We start from the raw sequence: 18,945 nt of genomic DNA, 5'->3' as shown, positions 1-18,945 counted from the left end.
AAATTTCACCGGCGCACAGAACAGACATCAAATATGAAGCACCAACAAGGACGTTCCTCTATGTATATTAATGGCTTTTTTAAAAAATGTGTGGCATTACTTACTGAACGACCCTCGTAAATTCGTAAATCATTTCCATTAGTTAACACGGGGAAATAAGTTGCAACTAGTGAGATTCTAACGACTGCTGTTGTGGTCACAAAACTTGTCTGTTACCCTCACTTCTTTTAAGTAAATCCTTTACTGTGCTAAACTGCAATGAATTATTCTGAGCTCCGTAGCTGACTGATATCAATATTAACGATTAATGAGAACCATCACAACTTTTATTCTGTCACGAGCGGTTTCATTCGTTAGATAATTGTCAGGTTGCTTGCAGTTAAACAAACAAGAAATTAGGCTGAAAGATATATCATCTCAATAAATAAAATAGGCAACTCACACTGCCAATAGTATTGTAATAAATCCTCGCTGAGTTCTGCCAATATCGTGATATGGAAGGCCAACTCTGGAAATGAGGTATAAGCATTCTGCCGATCGCCTAGCGCAGACACGGCGAACAGCGAGTGCGTACGACGCTGCGTGCTGTGTACACTGGTGTATGCAGGCAGCGCCGCTCTACAAGAGGGGTAAACTTAGTACTTTACCTCTGTCGAATGAGATACATCGATTGCGGGATCGTAATCGTTAAGTTTAAAGAGAAACACTAAGTATAGAGATGACATTTAAGTGTAAAGAACACTACACAATCCAAACAGTTATAAAAATAGATGTAAACAAAGTTACGTACAATAAGAGCCGAACAGGTGACTGTGTTCGCGCAAAGTCGTATCGCCATTAGACAGGTAAAACAGTGACAGACTGATTACACAAGACGGCTGTAAAGTTATTATGTAGACTATAACAGAAACAGTTACTATGATCTCACAAAATGATCATGACTCATAAGATGGTTACGAGATACTTACTTTGATTTTATCCATACTTTGTAGCTCCAAATGTGACTGAATTCAATACGCTGGAAGTATGAATAAACAAACGCCTTCAGTTACAAATTTTCGTGTTTTATTAAATACGCGATGCATATCGGACCCTGTCTCTCCATCATCATGTATAACTTATATTAATAAATGATTTATTTTTGGTCTTGAATGAGATGCAATGTATATTCGTGTCATGAAAAGGTTTCATGTTGGGTTGTGAATTTCGTAAGTCAAATGCGGAGAATATATGCGAAACATTGGAAAAAATAAACAGTGTAAACTTACCACATAATCCAAGAAAAGCGTTTTTAACTTTTTAACGTCTTCATGCATTCGTTTTCCATCCTGTTCATGCATACCACTTCACTCAAGAGGCACATTTGCATACAGATTTTTGTAAACACTTCATAGATGATGTACGTGGTGTGCTCAAAGATGAATTTACTCGTAGTGCCAAACAGCTAATTACTAAACAATTGACATATGAAGGGAATATCTTTAGAATATGTCTTTAAAATTACTGAAATAACTTGACTTGTGAAACCTGTTTGCTCATTTAACATAGATTCTGGTTCTTTGATTTTGTGGAGGTGTTATCTCCAGTTGTTGTAAGAGATTTAGGGTCTTACCATTGACTTCATTATACAGTGCTACCAAATTGTTCGCTGGACTGTGTTTGTTATGTTTCGTTTCTAACAAATCAGTTATTGCACAACATATGTCGGAAACTAAACATGTTAACAACAGTCTACGAAATAATTTGATAGTACTGCATAATGAAGTCCGCAGCTCGTGGTCGTGCGGTAGCGTTCTCGCTTCCCACGCCCGGGTTCGATTCCCGGCGGGGTCAGGGATTTTCTCTGCCTCGTGATGACTGCGTGTTGTGTGATGTCCTCAGGTTAGTTAGGTTTAAGTAGTTGTAAGTTCTAGGGGACTGATGACCATAGATGTTAAGTCTCATAGTGCTCAGAGCCATTTTTTGAACTGCATAATGAAGCCAATGGTAAGACCCTAAATCCGTTAGAACAATTGGAGATTGGAGAAATTTGTGACTGAAGGCGTTTTTTAATTCATACTTCCAGATAAAGTTTAAAGGAGCTAAAACTACTAACATGGCTGCTTTCCTTCATACATTCTTGGCGAAATTACAGCGTTTTGCTGATGTTGTTGAACAGTTCAACTATTACCATTTTGTACCCTTCAGATTATTTACACTGCGCAAGGAGACGATGATGCTGGTCACTACGCGGTTAGACCGTACTTGTTTTTGACTTCTCATATCTCGAAAGCGTTCCAATCTTTAAAACCGGTTTATCGAGATTTTAAAATGTTGCCTCGTTCTGCATTAAGAAGCTGATGCGCTAGTTCTGCCCTTCAAATTATGTAAGTGTCAAGAAACTGGAAGCTGTAGGGCAGTCCGTAAGCTCACGCTGATAAATATCGCACGTACATCAGACTCAAGTGGGATCAGAAATTTTCGGTATTCGAATAGTCTCAGAAGCTGTAAAGCAATCGTAGTTCAGGAAACTATTTTCACAAATTCATTTAATTTACTTTAATTTTTTTTCAGCTTGTGCAACATACAGACGCTTCGACATGATTGATGAACATAATTTTTGGAAGCTAAAGGGGAAATTATAGGTACGTTGTTTTCAAAAACACGTGCTTACATATCCAAAAAATAGTTCCGGTGGGTGGGGACCACTACTGTTACTTTTAATATATAATTATAATAAAATTACAAATTACTGGCAGTGGGCGCTGAACGACCTGCACAGACAAAGAGAAGACGAGTTTTCGAAAATGATTTGGAGTCGAACAAAAACGGACGAATGCAATGAACGAAAGCAGCTACAGCTAAATAAACAACGGAGCTGGAAAGACGTACGAGCGTCCACCCTAAAAAGAACGAGATGAACCGAACGAGACGACATGGAGTGGGCGTTGCTCGGAAGTCGTTCTTCGGTGCTTCCGTTCAGGTTAGGCTGCGTTCGCCGAGGCGCAGACATCGGCCGTCAGACGCCGTCGCAAGAGGTCGCCTGATGCGCATCGGACGACAGTTCGGGTATGGTGCGTCCGATCCTATTCGTCACTTTTTGGCGGGGTCGAGCAGGTTACGTTAGGTCAGAATCTATTCTCTGCACGAAGTAGGTTAGATTTTAACCTCCTACGTTAGGATGGATACCTCGACGTGTCTGACGGCCGAGGTGGCCGAGCGGTTCTAGGCGCTTCAGTCCGGAACCGCGCGACTGCTACGGTCGCAGATTCGAATCCTGCCTCGGGCATGGATGTGTGTGATGTCCTTAGGTTAGTTAGGCCCATATCGTTAACGTCGATATGCAGCAGGATTTTAGAAAATATATTGTGTTCGAACATTATGAATTATCTCGGAAAAAAACGGTCTATTGACACATAGTCAACATGTGTTTAGAAAACATCGTTCCTGTGAAACACAACTAGCTCTTTATTTACATGAAGTGTTGAGTGCTATTGACAAGGGATTTCAGATCGATTCCGTATTTCTGGATTTCCGGAAGGCTTTTGACACTGTACCACACAAGCGGCTCGTAGTTAACTTGCGTGCTTACGGAATATCGTCTCAGTTATGTGACTGGATTTGTGATCTCCTGTCAGAGGTCACAGTTCGTCGAGTAAAAGAGAAGTCATTTCTTGCGTTCCCCAATGTAGTGTTATAGGCCCTTTGCTGTTCCTTATATATATTAACGATTTTGGACACAATCTGAGCAGCCGTCTTTGGTTGTTTGTAGATGACGCTGCCGTTATCGACTAATAAAGTCATTAGAAGATCAAAACAAATTGCAAAACGATTTAGAAAAGATATCTGAATGGTGCGAAAAATGGCAGTTGACCTTAAATAACGAAAAGTGTGAGGTCATACACATGAGTACTAAAAGGAATCCGTTAAACATCGGTTACACGATAAATCACTCTAATCTAAAAGCCGTAAATTCAACTAAATATCTAGGTATTACAATTACGAACAACTTAAATTGGAAGGAACACACAGAAAATGTTGTGGGGAAGGCTCACCAAAGATTGCATTTTATTGGCAGGACACTTAGAAAATGTAACAGATCTACTAAGGAGGCTGCCTACACTACGCTTGTCCGTCCTCTTTTTAGAATACTGCTGCGCGGTGTGGGATCGTTACAAGATAGTACGGAGTACATCGAAAAAGTTCAAAGAAAGGCAGCACGTTTTGTATTATCGCGAAATATGGGAGAGAGTGTCACTGAAATGATACAGGATTGTGGCTGGACATCATTAAAACAAAGGCGTTTTTCGTTGCGGCGGAATCTTCTCACGAAATTTCAATCTCCAACTTTCTATTCTGAATGTGACAATATTTTGCTGACGCCGACCTACATAGGGAGAAACGATCACCATGAGAAAATAAGGAAAATCAGAGCTAGCTCGTTCGTTCTTTCCGCGTGCTATACGAGACTGGAATAATAGGGAATTGTGGAGGTGGTTCGATGAACCCTCTTCCAGGCACTTAAGTGTGATTAACAGAGTATCCATGTAGATGTAGATACCAAAATAATGGAACAGCACAGGGCAGGCTGGCTGATTTGGGAGGGAGGGACCAAACAGCGAAGTCATCGTTTAGCGCAGGGAGTGGTTCAAATGGTTCAAATGGCTCTGAGCACTATGGGACTCAACATCTTAGGTCATAAGTCCCCTAGAACTTAGAACTACTTAAACCTAACCAACCTAAGGACATCACAAACACACATGCCCGAGGCAGGATTCGAACCTGCGGCCGTAGCAGTCCCGCGGTTCCGGACTGCAGCGCCAGAACCGATAGACCACCGCGGCCGGCTAGCGCAGGGAGTGGCTAACCTATTGTTCATAGTACCCTGTACCATGCACCGTGTAGCGGCTTGCCATGTATGTATGTAGAGAATGATACAGAATGAGATACCGATATCTATGATCCGAGCCCAGTTCGTCTCGAGGCCCAATCGACTGTTGCCAGAGATGGCCAGACTGTGTGCTGAATAACGCCCCTGTGTCACGCCAAATGACCTGCATATTCAGTCGCGTGATCTACTGTAGTGCGTTCGCACACAGTACCTAACATTGCATGAGCAGGGCTTTAGAAAGCATCGCTCCTGCGAAACGCAACTCGCCCTTTTTTCACACGATATCTTGCGAACCATGGATGAAGGGTATCAGACGGATGCCATATTCCTTGACTTCCGGAAAGCGTTTAACTCGGTACCCCACTGCAGACTCCTAACTAAAGTACGAGCATATGCGATTGGTTCCCAAATATGTGAGTGGCTCGGAGACTTCTTAAGTAACAGAACCCAGTACGTTGTCCTCGATGGTGAGTGTTCATCAGAGGTGAGGGTATCATCTGGTGCCCCAGGGAAGTGTGGGAGGTCCGCTGTTGTTTTCTATCTACATAAATCATCTTTTGGATAGGGTGGATAGCAATGTGCGGCTGTTTGCTGATGATGCTGTGGTGTACGGGAAGGTGTCGTCGTTTAGTGACTGTAGGAGGATACAAGATGACTTGGACAGGATTTGTGATTGGTGTAAAGAATCGCAGCTAGCTCTAAATATAGATAAATGTAAATTAATGCAGATGAATAGGAAAAAGAATCCTGTAATGTTTGAATACTCCATTAGTGGTGTAGCGCTTGACACAGTCACGTCGATTAAATATTTGGGCCTAACATTGCAGAGCGATATGAAGTGGGACAAGCATGTAATGGCAGGTGTGGGGAAGGCGGATAGTCGTCTTCGGTTCATTGGTAGAATTTTGGGAAGATGTGGTTCATATGTAAAGGAGACCGCTTATAAAACACTAATACGACCTATTCTAGCGTTTGGGATCCCTATCAGGTCGCATTGAGGGAGGACATAGAAGCAATTCAGAGGTAGGCTGCTAGATTTATTAGTGGTAGGTTTGATCATCACGCGAGTGTTACGGAAATGCTTCAGGAACTCGGGTGGGAGTCTCTAGAGGAAAGGAGGCGTTCTTTTCCTGAATCACTACTGAGGAAATTTAGAGAACCAGCATTTGAGGCTGACTGAAGTCAATTTTACTGCCGGCAACTTACATTTCGCAGAAAGACCACAAAGATAAGAGGGATTAGGGCTCGTACAGAGGCATATAGGCAGTCATTTTTTCCTCGTTCTGTTTGGGAGTGGAACAGGGAGAGAAGATGCTAGTTGTGGTTCGAGGTACCCTCCGCCACGCACCGTATGGTGGATTGCGGAGTATGGATGTAGATGTAACATTTCGTTATTTGCTACGCTTCCATATGTGGAGATTTCTACGTCCAGCTGTGTAGTTTCTGTATACTACTTCCGTTGGTCAATGAACGAGGCTGCCAGAAGCATTTAAGGGAGGGAGCAACATGTCCCGGGTGGACTGGTTTTGGCTCGAACACTGAGCTGAAACGAGAGTCCAGTGGTCGTAACAGGCTGGTGGCGGTGGTCGGCGTGAGCAGGAAGCGGCGCGACCTCGTCCAGTGCAAGTACAGCTGGTACAGCGCAGCACAATGGCCGGCCTCGGGAATTCCAGCGCGAAGCGAAACGGCGCCACGCCGCTACAATAGAGCCTGATGCTGTGCATGCCGCCCAGCAGCAGAGGTCACGCCTACATTCTCTCTCTCTCTCTCTCTCTCTCTCTCTCTCTCTCTCTCTCTGTGTGTGTGTGTGTGTGTGTGTGTGTGTGTGTGTGTGTGTGTGTGTAAGTAAAGGATGAGGCAAAAAGTTTTTTGTTGACTCTTACATAGAAGATAACAGCAACCAGCCACTTTTTACAATGCTGTTTATTTATTTAAACAGCGCCGTTACCGGTCTCAAACCGATAGCTTCATCTTCAGATGGTTAGTTCACGTTTTACATTAGTTTTCACCTTTTGTTTCCCCAACTGGCGAAATTTCTTTGGGGTGGTGGTGCCCTACAACCAAAACAAGACATGAGACAATGTCTTCTTAGCTGTAATTGTACCTCGCAACGACTGTAAGTGACGTTAACAAATTACTAAAGCGAACACGTTTCGGTTACTTACGATGAAAGAGCATTGAAGACCATGTACAAGTACTGCACCGTGCTGAGAAAGGTAGCTTTATAAATTTTCTTGAGGAGATTGAAATATATGTACACAAAAGCAATCACCACAAAATATCCTCAGTGAACAAGCCGAGTTCCTCAGAATTTCATTCATCTGTTTCTGATTGAAAGTAAAAACAAAAAAAAGTCCACTGTTGTAATATTATATACGCACATCCATCCCAAATCATTTACTGTGCTTTCAATGTATGCCATAATATTTAGATAATGTCCATAGTTGTAATATTTATTTATGTAAATCTGGCCCATATCATTTACTTTGGTTGCAATGTATACCGTAACATCTACGTAATATGACTGCAGTAACACTTTATAACTGACTACTTTATTTATCTTAATTTTAATGAGTTCTCTTTCGATGCAAACAGAAAGTAATTTAACATTAACAATTTGTAAATTTTTGCCGTCACATACGTCTACATAACGAAATATCTGAGAGTGGAAGTCTTTGGGATTTTTATGGTTGTGATATCGCCATCTCTGTATAAATACCTCCATGTGATGAAACATCTTGGTTTGTGAGTGGTACTTTACATTATGTGAATTCATATAAATAAAAAAAGTACATCATACAGAATGAAACGTCCCCTTTGAATAATTATGAAAGACTGTGCTGCTAAACTTGTACCTTATATGATTTTCAAACGGCTGAGCAAAACTCAACGTACTCCAGCAGTTTTCTCTTTACGTAATCTGATCATCACTAAACTGACACACAATATTTTTAGCAACGCAATCTGACTTTCAATAATCCCTACAAAAGAATGGCCCTGACTAACAATAACCTATACTTTTAAGAACCTTCAACATCGCAGCGTGTCAGCAATCGTTGGTTAATATATTAAAAACTAAAAACCCGCCTCGATTGCGAAAAGAGCACCTAATGTTAACCCAGGTTTCGGCGTAGATAACTACACCTTCTTCAGAACAACAATAAAACCCACAAGTGCCTAAGAACACCTTTGTCAATAAATGTATAGCTATCATGGTTGGTTGGTTGGTTTGGGGAAGGAGACCAGACAGCGTGGTCATCGGTCTCATCGGATTAGGGAAGGATGGGGAAGGAAGTCGGCCGTGCCCTTTCAGAGGAACCATCCCGGCATTTGCCTGGAGTGATTTAGGGAACTCACGGAAAACCTAAATCAGGATGGCCGGACGCGGGATTGAACCGTCGTCCTCCCGAATGCGAGTCCAGCGTCGAATCACTGCGCCATCTCGCTCGGTATAGCTATCATGTTCTTTTAATTATTGACAAAGGTGTTCTTAGGCACTAGTGGGTTTTATTGTTGTTCTGAAGAAGGTGTAGTTATCTACGCCGAAACCTGGGTTAACACTAGGTGCTTTTTTCGCAATCGAGGCGGGTTTTTAGTTTTTTAATGTAATAACCTATACCTTTCATGAATCACTTACCTCACAAAAATCTTCGTTAGTCGAACTACTGCAATACAGCGAGCGCCAATACTGCCAGCTAAATGAAAGATGCTAAGTACTGAAGGCACTAACTGCTGATGGGCATAGTTACCAAATGAAAGATTTTGATAGAGAACAAACAATGTATTTATCTTTATAGTGTTCAAAAGTCATCATATATATATCTCAGTTCATGACATCCATCTTTACAAATTTCCTTTTTCTGGCGGACACACGTCCAGATCGTTCGCTTTTAGTAACTTCTCAAAACTCTTGCATCTCTCTCTCCACATCCACCACTGCTGGCGGCTCACCTACAACTGCGCAACGCTACGCGCTGTCCCCATCCAACTGCCCAACACTACAATAGCAAATATTCCAACAATGCCAACCAGCCACAGACTGCACACAGCACAGTCAGTGATTTCCATACAGAGCGCTACGTGGCGTTACCAACAAAAAAACCTAAACAGCTTACTTAAAAGTCTTCGCTGCTGCAAGATCATAAGCAGTCTGTAGTGGAGCATAACGTCGCGGATTTTTCATCCACATCTACATGGATGCTCTGCAAATCACATTTAAGTGTCTGGCAGAGGGTTCATCGAACCACCTTCACAATTATCTACTATTCCAATGTCGTATCTTTCCGTACGAGCTCTGATTTTCCGTATTTTATCGTGGTGATCGTTCCTCCCTATGTAGGTCGGTGTCAACAAAATATTTTCGCATTCTGAGGAGAAAGTTGGTGATAGGAATTTTGTGAGAAGGTTCCGCCACAATGAAAAACGCCTTTCTTTTAATGATGCCCAGCCCAAATCCTGTATCATTTCAGTGACACTCTCTCCCATATTTCACGATAATACAAAACGTGCTGCCCTTCTTTGCACTTTTTCGATGTACTCCGTCAGTCGTATCTGGAAGACGACCGATTTGCTCCAGCAGTTTGTATGAAGATGAACGTATCGGGATTCATCAGACCATGCAGCGCTCTGCCACTGTGCCAACGTCCAGTGCCGATAGTTACATGCCGATTTCAGTCGTAGTTGACGATGTCATGGTGTTAACATTGGCACATGCTTGGGTCGTCGGCTGCGGAGGTTCGTCGTTAGGAGCGTTCCGTGCACTGTACGTTCACACACAATCGTACCCCGCCCAGCATAAAAGTCTGATGTTAATTCCACCACAGTTCACCGCCTGTCCTGTTTTACTAGTCAGCCCAGCCAACGACATCAGACATCTGTGGAGATGAATGGCCGCCCAACCCCACGACTTCTGGACGTGGTTTCGCCACGTGTGGGAGACGCTCACCACAGCACTCCTGGAACACCCGAAAAGTCTTAAAGTTTCCGAAATGCTCGTGCCGAGCCTCTGGGACATCGCAATCTTCCTTCGGTCAGACTCAGATATATCGCGCGCCTTCCCCATTCTACACATAGACAGCCCAGTCACTGGCATTAAATGCACCGTACGTGTGTCTGACTAGCAGTCAATCCCCAACAGGTGACCCTGGTATCAAGAGCATATAAACATGCCGACAGTAGATCGGTGGTCATGATTTTCTGGCTGATTAGTGCTTATGTCAAACTGTGAAGCTGATGGCGGACACTGCTGTACCATACTGGCCTACGAAAACTCTGAAGATCTGCAGAACATCCAGGATCCAGAGCTCTACCAGCTCCCCCGCGAAAACTCCGCGCAATGTAGTTCACAGATACATGCTTTTCGTGTTCTCTGGTAGTTCTGGCGATACTTTTAATTAGCTTTTACGCCCGTTCTGCTGGATGACAGCACACAGTACGAACTAAATCGGAGTTTTGGTTGATACTCTTTCTACATACAACGTTCGGTACCGGTCTGAGTGTCTGACATGAGGTTTGGGTGTGAGACACGTGTTCGCTTATTTTGACTCTTATTCTACTGAGCGTAGTTGCTGGGAAATCGGGTGATGGCACATGGCGTGTTCGCGTCTTGGTTTGGGTGCTGGGTGCGACCGGCGTAGGGTATGGGCTGCGGCCGCGCGACCACACACACACACACACACACACACACACACACCTGCTGCAGCGTCCGCTGCTCGCCGTGCTGGGGACCCGCCGCACGGGGTAATTGCCTGCTGCCTTTCCCGACTGACTAACGCCGTGGAGGCTGCAGCTGCAGCTGGCAGCTGTTATGATAGATGCGTGGCTTTCGCCGCCGTGGGCGCGGCAGCGGCGTGTAACACTTCTTCCCCCTGCGTCGCTACCAAGGTCACGCTTCACCCGCCGCCCGGCCTTCACCTCGCGTTAAGCCGTTGGCACACGGACCGTGCTGTCGAACGTTAACGTTGAGTGTGTTGAGTTCAACGTGCTGCTGAACGCTCAGGAATGATGCGACTTGTGCATACGGTACGTGGGCCCCAGCGTGGTATATGCGATCGCAAAGCACTCCAGCGGCAGTTGTGGGATGTTTCTAGTTCGTAAATCACACAGTTTACTGAACAGGCTGCATAAAATTCCCACGTTAGCACTATTAAAACGCACATTTCCTCCATTGTTCACATTCTAGTTACATTGTTCTATATGTAATATACACAAATAAAAACTTCAATATTGATGTAGATGTTTTAAGACAAAATGGAAAGTACCGTGTCCAGTCAATAAGGACACAGGCTTAGAAAAGTTCCATAACAAACAGTGGGACACAAATTTGCAGTAGTTCTCCACATAAGATAAACACTGTTTTATCTTACCCACATTTTAGTAAAACCCTAAAGTCATTCATACTTAATCAGTGTTCCTACCCAGTTGCAGAAACGTTACATGTAAATCACGAAACTCAAAATAAAAGGAACGAAATATTTTTATACAAGTAGCGCAAGCTGTCCTGTAGATTAAGCCACTCGAACAAAGTCACTCCTCAAAAAAAGGTGAACATATATTTACATAACGTCAAATATTGTAGTATATACTTACATTAAACTAACAATAAATCATCAGAACCTATTATACACGCGAATATTATGAAAAAAAAAACATTTATACTTTGCGAGATGCGAACCATCATTACATCACGTACTCGATCTTGAATCATCAACACTACTCACTACGCTAAACTGACAACAATTCATTTAGAGCCCTCTTATAAGATGTAGTCTTTGCTAAAAGCTTTAATCGTATCTATGTTATTAATTGAAATTTAATTATAACAAATTGTACCAAGAACAACGTGTTTTTCGTGGATCCTCAGTGTGTCGCTACCTTCAAATGATATACTCTCATAATACGCAACTTACAATAATTCTTTTGCCACGAATATGATGTGTCTCATTATTTTCTTGCAACGAATCACGCAGTTAACAGGTTTTCGAATGATTCTCAATTTGTTGGTGCTCAGAAACGACATACATATGTGTAGGCTTGAACTAAATGCCAATATGTCGCCTCACAGATCATTGCTGAAGGGAGATGGCGAGCATGTAACGTAGGTGGCGTTGTGCCATCTGATCGGTCAACGCTCAGACGCACGCTCAGAATATCTGACATGCCAGATATTGCTCTGCACGTTCGTAAAGACTCCCGAACGTGCTATTCCACGCTATGACGTCAGAAACTGGGCACGCTCAACGCTCAACGTTCGGATGCACGGTCCGTGTGCAGACGGCTTTACACTCAGCACGCAGCTGTAAGAGCAGGCCGCTGAATGGACCGTCGATGGACACTACCCGTACCAGTTACGGGACGTGGTCCGTGTGTTACAGCTTGTGAAGACATCACCTCCTTTATGAGGCAAGTAGCGCAGCTCTAATGGCTGGAACCGAATAAGAAATTATTTTAAAATGCGCCTTCTACCACTCGTTCATGCCGTTTATCTGTAAACTCTGCACCTGTGTGCAATCTAAAGACTAGGGAAACACAGTGGACAGCAGCTGCTGTTAGAAGTAAACTCTTGAAACGTCGTGGCAGAAAGCACCTCCTGCCAGGGGACGCTGGCATTCCGCACACGAGGCTTACCCACTGAATGAATGGCCGGGATGGCTTAAACAGTTCCGAGGGCTATTGGAAGCTCGTGGTGTACAGATGTCGGCCGGTATTCCCTTCAGGTCTAGGTTTCAAATCGTGTGCCCTCTGTAGCAGATGTGCTTTTTTCCTAGTTCTTAACACTTATCAAATTGTATCCTTTGTGATCGAGAAAGATAGTTTTCCAGTACGGAAAGTCTATAAGAATTCGAAATTGTTGCAGCGCACAGGCGTGGAACTCTAGCTGTTCTTTTTTCCACTTTTACAGGCGAGTCTTAAGATGTAGTAAATGTTGATTCATCGGTAGGAAGACTGCTCACAGCTGGGCAGGGAGCGAGCAGCTAGCTGGAAGTAGTGCTTGATGACAGACGAACTTGACGAGGCCTACCTCGAGCCAATAAATTATATTTTTTCTCTAGAAACTCGAAACGTGCTTTTTGTGAGCCTCCTGCCTTTGCGAGGATTGTAAAAAGTTGCTAGGGAGCAGCCAGAAGCAGGGTATCGATTGTTCGCAGCGTACTCCTTCCGTTACAGCGGCCGAGTCTCAGATTATTGCTGAATATAGTTGGACAGATTTCAATGACGACTATTTTAACACTGTACCGTAAGTCCAGGGACTATGTCGCTCCTTTGTTAACAGCGTGCAAGTGCAAGGAATTAATCCGGTCCTTCAGTAAAGAAACCCCTGTTAGTACCGGAGCAGTACATCGCCGCGACGGCATCTGAGGACGAATCGTTCACTGTGCATACGAGTTCAAGTCGGTAGCATTGCATTATCAAGTAAGCTATATGAAATATAGACTACGAAAACTGTTGGCAATTCGTGATAGATTAAAACTTGGTGTCAGATCGTGATTAGCACTTGCGACCATTTTCTTTCGCCCACAAGTACTGTACTGGTTGGGCTATCCGAACACTACTCACAGCTCACTGCCACATCTCCACCTCCGCCAGTATCTCTCTCCCGGCTTCCAAGCTTCACTCAGGTTCCCCCACATACCTGTGAGTCGTGCTCGCAGAGATCAATCGACAGAGCACTTGCCCGCGAAAGGCGAGCGTCGCAGCTTCGCGTCAGCGTCCGGCACTGTTTTAGTCCGCCAGGAAGTTCGAAACCAGCGCGCACACTCCGCTGCAAGGGTGAAAATAATCCTGGAAACTTCCCACAAGGCTTTGGCTAAGCCGTGTCTCCCCTTTCGTTCCAGGAGCACTACTCCAGCAGGGTGTGCAGCAGAACTTCCGTGGCGTCGGAGGGTGCCTGGGAAGGACGTAACGTCCAGTTTCTCTTACCTTCCCGTCGTCGTCATTTCGCGAGGCGCATGTGGCAGGAAGTAAAATGTTCTCAGACTGTTCATGGAACATACGCTCAATGAATTTAAATAGTAAACCTGTGTGTGATGTCTGCCACTAGAGTTTAAGTATCACTGTCACTCGCGCTTGTTAAACGATCCCGTCACGAAACGTGCAGCTCTTCGTTGGATCTCCTATTTCATTACTACAGCCGTGCTCCAGACTGACAAGAAATGCTCAAGAATCGACTGAATTATTAGTTACATCGTTCGTTCGTTCCCTCAAGCCATACTGAGGTGTGACGCATCAGAAAGCAAAATGCTTAATCCGTACTCTACGCTGGTCTTTCCACAGATCTCAAGGGCGAGAGAGATTTCTTTTTTACATTATTTTCAATATTGATCAAAAAGCTTACGACACACTTCAAGTACATACGTACTAAAGAGCATAACATACGTACAAGAATACTTACGAGAGGAAGCCAGTTTGTGCGCGTTGAGTAAACCATTGAAACAACATAATGTACGAGTAATAAGCAGTAGTAGTTTTACGCATCTGTTACGTAACTGATGTCTACGTGCCAAGGTGCCGGTCGTAAGAATTCATGGCGGTCGAGATGGATCGAATCCCCCTACTGCTTAAATTTTTAATCAGTATTTTTTCTCATCACTGATTACATTATTTAATTTGTATGACATTTGAGAGATAATGTAATGAACAAAGACACGTGTATTTACATGAAGTTTCAATTTATGTTCTTCGTGTCTGTACAAGCAATACCATCCTGCAACGTGTGGCGCGTAGAGCACATCCGACGAGTAATTCTACTTTCCTCTTGTGGTCTGGCAGATTGTGACTTACTGTATAACTGATTATGAAAAACATCATTCGCATAATTATTTATCGAGGTTTGACTTGGACTTTTCAAGCCTGTTCTTGCTTCTCGAAAATTTTATCACAAACAGTAAATAGTCAACATATGAAATTCACTACAACTTCTTGAAAATGCACGAGTTCCTTTTTTCATTATATTACCTCTCAAATATCATATAAATTAATGTGACTAGTGATGGAAAAATACTGATTAAAAAGTATAGCAGTGGAAGGATTCGAACCACTGCCTCATCCATGACACGATTGTAACGAGCGAACGATGAGCACTTTTTTTTTTTAATCTCGTTTTGTTCGTTTTCGTTCGTTGTATCTGCTCGGGGCGGACGTCGCAAGACACTCGTTTCAGTTCTTTGTTGATCAATCAACTCAATTTTTTTATTACAGAGGGCAGCTAACCCTCTGACCGAACACGCTGAGCTACCGTGCCGGCATTGACCACCGTGACTTCTTACGGCAGGCATCTTAAGCACAGGTACATCAGTTACATAACAGACGAAGTGCCATAGTAGTGCAGCTTACTACTTGCCCATTTTGTTGTTTTAACGGCCCACTAACGGTGTACAAAGCTTGAAGTAAATCCGTGATCTCAACGTCGTGGATTCCCCTTCTTAGACCGCATAATTGCTCTGAAGTCAGGTATTATGTGGCATTTATGTTACGTAAGGCAGGTGGCTCCGCTAAGAAACCTGTCAGGAGAGTAGAATAACATGGCTACCAAGAAATCCTTCAATTCCGTCTTAAACTGAATTTTATTAGTAGGTAAAGTTTTTGTGGGTACTGCCAAGCTGTTAAAAATGTGTGTCGATGAATAATCGGGACGCCTTTCCAGATCAAAGCTTGTGACTTCGCCATTATGACGATTGTTCGTATTCCTGAAATCGAGGACGTACGCCATCTGCCTGCAAACCGTGTAAGCTGTGTCTGGAGTGAACAGGCGCGCGCCGGAGCCGCATTACTTTACCCGAGCAGGTAGAGTGCTCGCCTTCTGTTTGCACGAGGGACGTGGGATAGTGTGCTCCATTCTGGAACCGTGGCTCGAACACGGATAGCAGGAGAGATGTTTATTCCGGAGAGAGAGAGAGAGAGAGAGAGAGAGAGAGAGAGAGAGAGAGATAGAGAGAGAGAGAGAGGGGGGGGGGGGTAGAGAGTGTGAGTCTGCTGGCGGAACTCCATGTGTGCCGGACCCTGCGGCTCATGTAAACAGGACATGGCTGTGTACAGTTGGCTGGCCGGCGATTGGCTCCGGCACAGCTACGTATCACTCGCCAACTGTGAGGCTGGTGCCACGACAAAGCACACCGCAGACCACTTCTAAAGTTCACGTGCCCCCTCACTAACCGCGACAACCATCGCCGACATCCATCACAAGTACCTCAGCGCAAATGGCTGAAAGGGAATAGAGTGATATTAAACTGTGTTCTGTCACCAAGGAATTTGTTTGCCGGTGTACAATCGATGTTCGAACGTTACCAAATATGTAGATTACAGAAACACTGGTGTCTGGAGCAGCAATACAATGTAACAGGCAAATACGACCGACAGATTCATGTCATACATGGTGTACCGTTGGGCAAAAAGCTAAACATTTGCTTGAAAAAAAAAAGTATAAGTTAATACATGCAGTAGTTGCCGAGTCATATTTCTCTGTTGCTGTGTTGATATTCGTTCTACCTATGTTCGACGGTAAAGTGCGAATGTGGAATTTGAACGAAACGATTAAAACACAGCGGAATGGAACAGTATGCAACACTTTGACATGCTGCAACATTGAAGGTACATTCACTCCACACTCATAGCATTAACCAGATCGGCTCCAGTCCACTGTGTTGATATTCAAGCAAATGCGCTGCTCTTTGCCAGATGATAATGAAGACTGTCTTAACCCTGCCGATAACAACTATCCGTTACGCACCGTACATAGCTGTTGTTTCTTCTAGGATTTGTGATTCTTCAAACTTCTATTGCACGCACTTGCAGAGTTGTACAGATAAATGACTTGAGGGATGGTAGAAGAGATAAAATGTTCAAATGTGTGTGAAATCTTACGGGACTTAACTGCTAAGGTCATCAGTCCCTAAGCTTACACATTACTTAACCTAAATTATCTTAAGGACACACACACACACACACACACACACACACACACACACACACACACACACACACATGCCCGAGGGAGGACTCGAACCTCCGTCGGGACCAGCCGCACAGTCTGACTGCAGCGCCCGAGACCGCTCGGCTAATCCCGCGCGGCGTAGAAGAGATACATCTCTGAATTTAAAATAATTTTTATTCGCCTTTGGACGTTCGGAGCAGTGTACTCGCCTTGTTAGTATGCAGAGGTCTCCTTACTAATTTGAGATCGTAGTACAATCGGAAGATTGTTCCTGTAATGACAGAGGTAGCTTCTCAGTGCACGTTGCCACACTGGCAGCTTTGTGTCAAAGACAGAGTTATGTCCTACTGTGGTCATTCTTCTATTTCCGTCATCGCCTCTCCACCTAGTTACTGGCACTGCGGTGGCACCGGTGTTAGGAGGAAGGTAATACACTAAATGCCTCGACCTTGAGGCAGGTGAAATAAAACTTAATGGCAGGTTTCTCTGAAGGAAAAAATCTTTTAGTTAAAGGTACCGCGAAGAAAGACCCACAATTTTGTATTTAGCTACAAAAATGGTTCAAATGGCTCTAAGCACTATGGAACTTAACATCTGAGGTCATCAATCCCCTAGAGTTAGAACTACTTTAACGAAAGGACATCACACACATCCATGCCCGAGGCAAGATTCGAACCTGCGATCGTAGCAGCAGCGCGGTTCCAGACTGAAGCGCCTAGAACCGCTCGGCCACATCAGCCGGCTTGTGTTTAGCCAACACGTTGGCAGTCTTAAGTGACATACATTCTCTGATATTCCGAAATGACCAGGAAGTGAAAGTCTCTCTCCAGCTACCAGTCTGCAGTTGTAAGAATCGAAGGTCATGGATAGGATAGCCATACTAGTGCACTGTTTAATTTTAAACACATCTACATCTACGTGATTACTCTGCTATTCACAATAAAGTGCCTGGCACAGAGCGTTCAATGAACCATCTTCATGCTGTCTCTCTACCGTTCCACTCTCGAACGGTACGCGGGAAAAAAAACGAGCACTTAAATTTTTCTCTTATTTTATCGTGATGATCATTTCTCCCTATGTAGATGGGTGCCAACAGACTGTTTTCGCAATCGGAGGAGAAAACTGGTGATTGAAATTTCATGAGAAGATCCAGTCGCAACGAAAAACGCCTTTGTCTTAATGATTGCCACTCCAATTCACGTATTATATCTGTGACACTATCTCCCCTATTTCGCGATAATACAAAACGAGCTGCCCTTTTTGTACTTTTTCGATGTCATCCGTCAGTCCCACCTGATGCGGATCCCACACCGCACAGCGGTACTACAGAATAGGGCGGACAAGCGTAGAGTAAGTAGTATCTTTGATAGATTATTATTGTTGTTCATCTTAATTCAGGTAGTCAGAGGTATGAGAATGAGGTGTATCCCTCAGTTCAAGACGGGGAAAGTACAGAAATATAATGAATCCATGTGAGAAGCATTTCAACCCAGAATGTTCCTGTTTGCACTGTCAGTCGCCGCTATTGTTAGAATACGATTATCACTATTACCAGTGGCGTTCTAGACTGGTCCTCATGGAAACAACGGAAATCTAACTGAAACATCGTATATGACAGTTACTGATTCTTATTATTCACGTGCGATCATTGTCCTCAACCTCTTGAGCCATTATTAATCGTAACATATTTCCTCTAATCTCGCTTTCCCTCCTGTACTGATTGTGTACGTTTAAGCTTTTTACTGTTCCACGCAGCGCCACACCACTAACCCCGAGCAGCTCAAAATTCTCACTGCCTCCAACGTATACAGTGTGTGATGGAGGAGGGAGTGGGGCAGGCAGAGAAACGCCGTCAGCTGGCCCGGTGGAGCCAGCCAGCGAGCGATTCCGCCGGTGCCAGCGCTGGACAATCGCTCGGCACGTTCTCCAGACGCCAGGAGATCCAGAGAGAGGCGGCCGGGCCGCGCTCCAGTTGGCCGGCGGAACAATCGCCTGGCCGCGCGCCTGCAGGTGTCTGGACCCTGTTCCTGCTCTGCCTTACCCTCCCCCACTCTGCTGTCCCCGGAAAGCACCGCTGGCCGTGTTCCGGCATCTTCCACGCACGGATGCATACCGCTGGCCGACTTTTGGGGGGGGGGGGGGGCGG

The 18,945-nt window shown here is 44.3% G+C and overlaps 1 protein-coding gene across 1 annotated transcript in view; it reads left to right on the top strand.

Annotated features, from left to right (window-relative positions):
- The window catches only part of LOC126253408 (mucin-5AC-like), a 448,548-nt gene that overhangs the window by 58,181 nt on the left and 371,422 nt on the right, over positions 1-18,945 (top strand). The window lies entirely within an intron of this gene.

Source organism: Schistocerca nitens, chromosome 4 (genome assembly GCF_023898315.1).
Source record: "Schistocerca nitens isolate TAMUIC-IGC-003100 chromosome 4, iqSchNite1.1, whole genome shotgun sequence".
In the NCBI taxonomy this organism is placed as follows: Eukaryota; Metazoa; Arthropoda; class Insecta; order Orthoptera; family Acrididae; genus Schistocerca; species Schistocerca nitens.
Note: the sequence above shows the minus strand (reverse complement) of the source record. Positions and strands in the feature narration are given on the sequence as shown.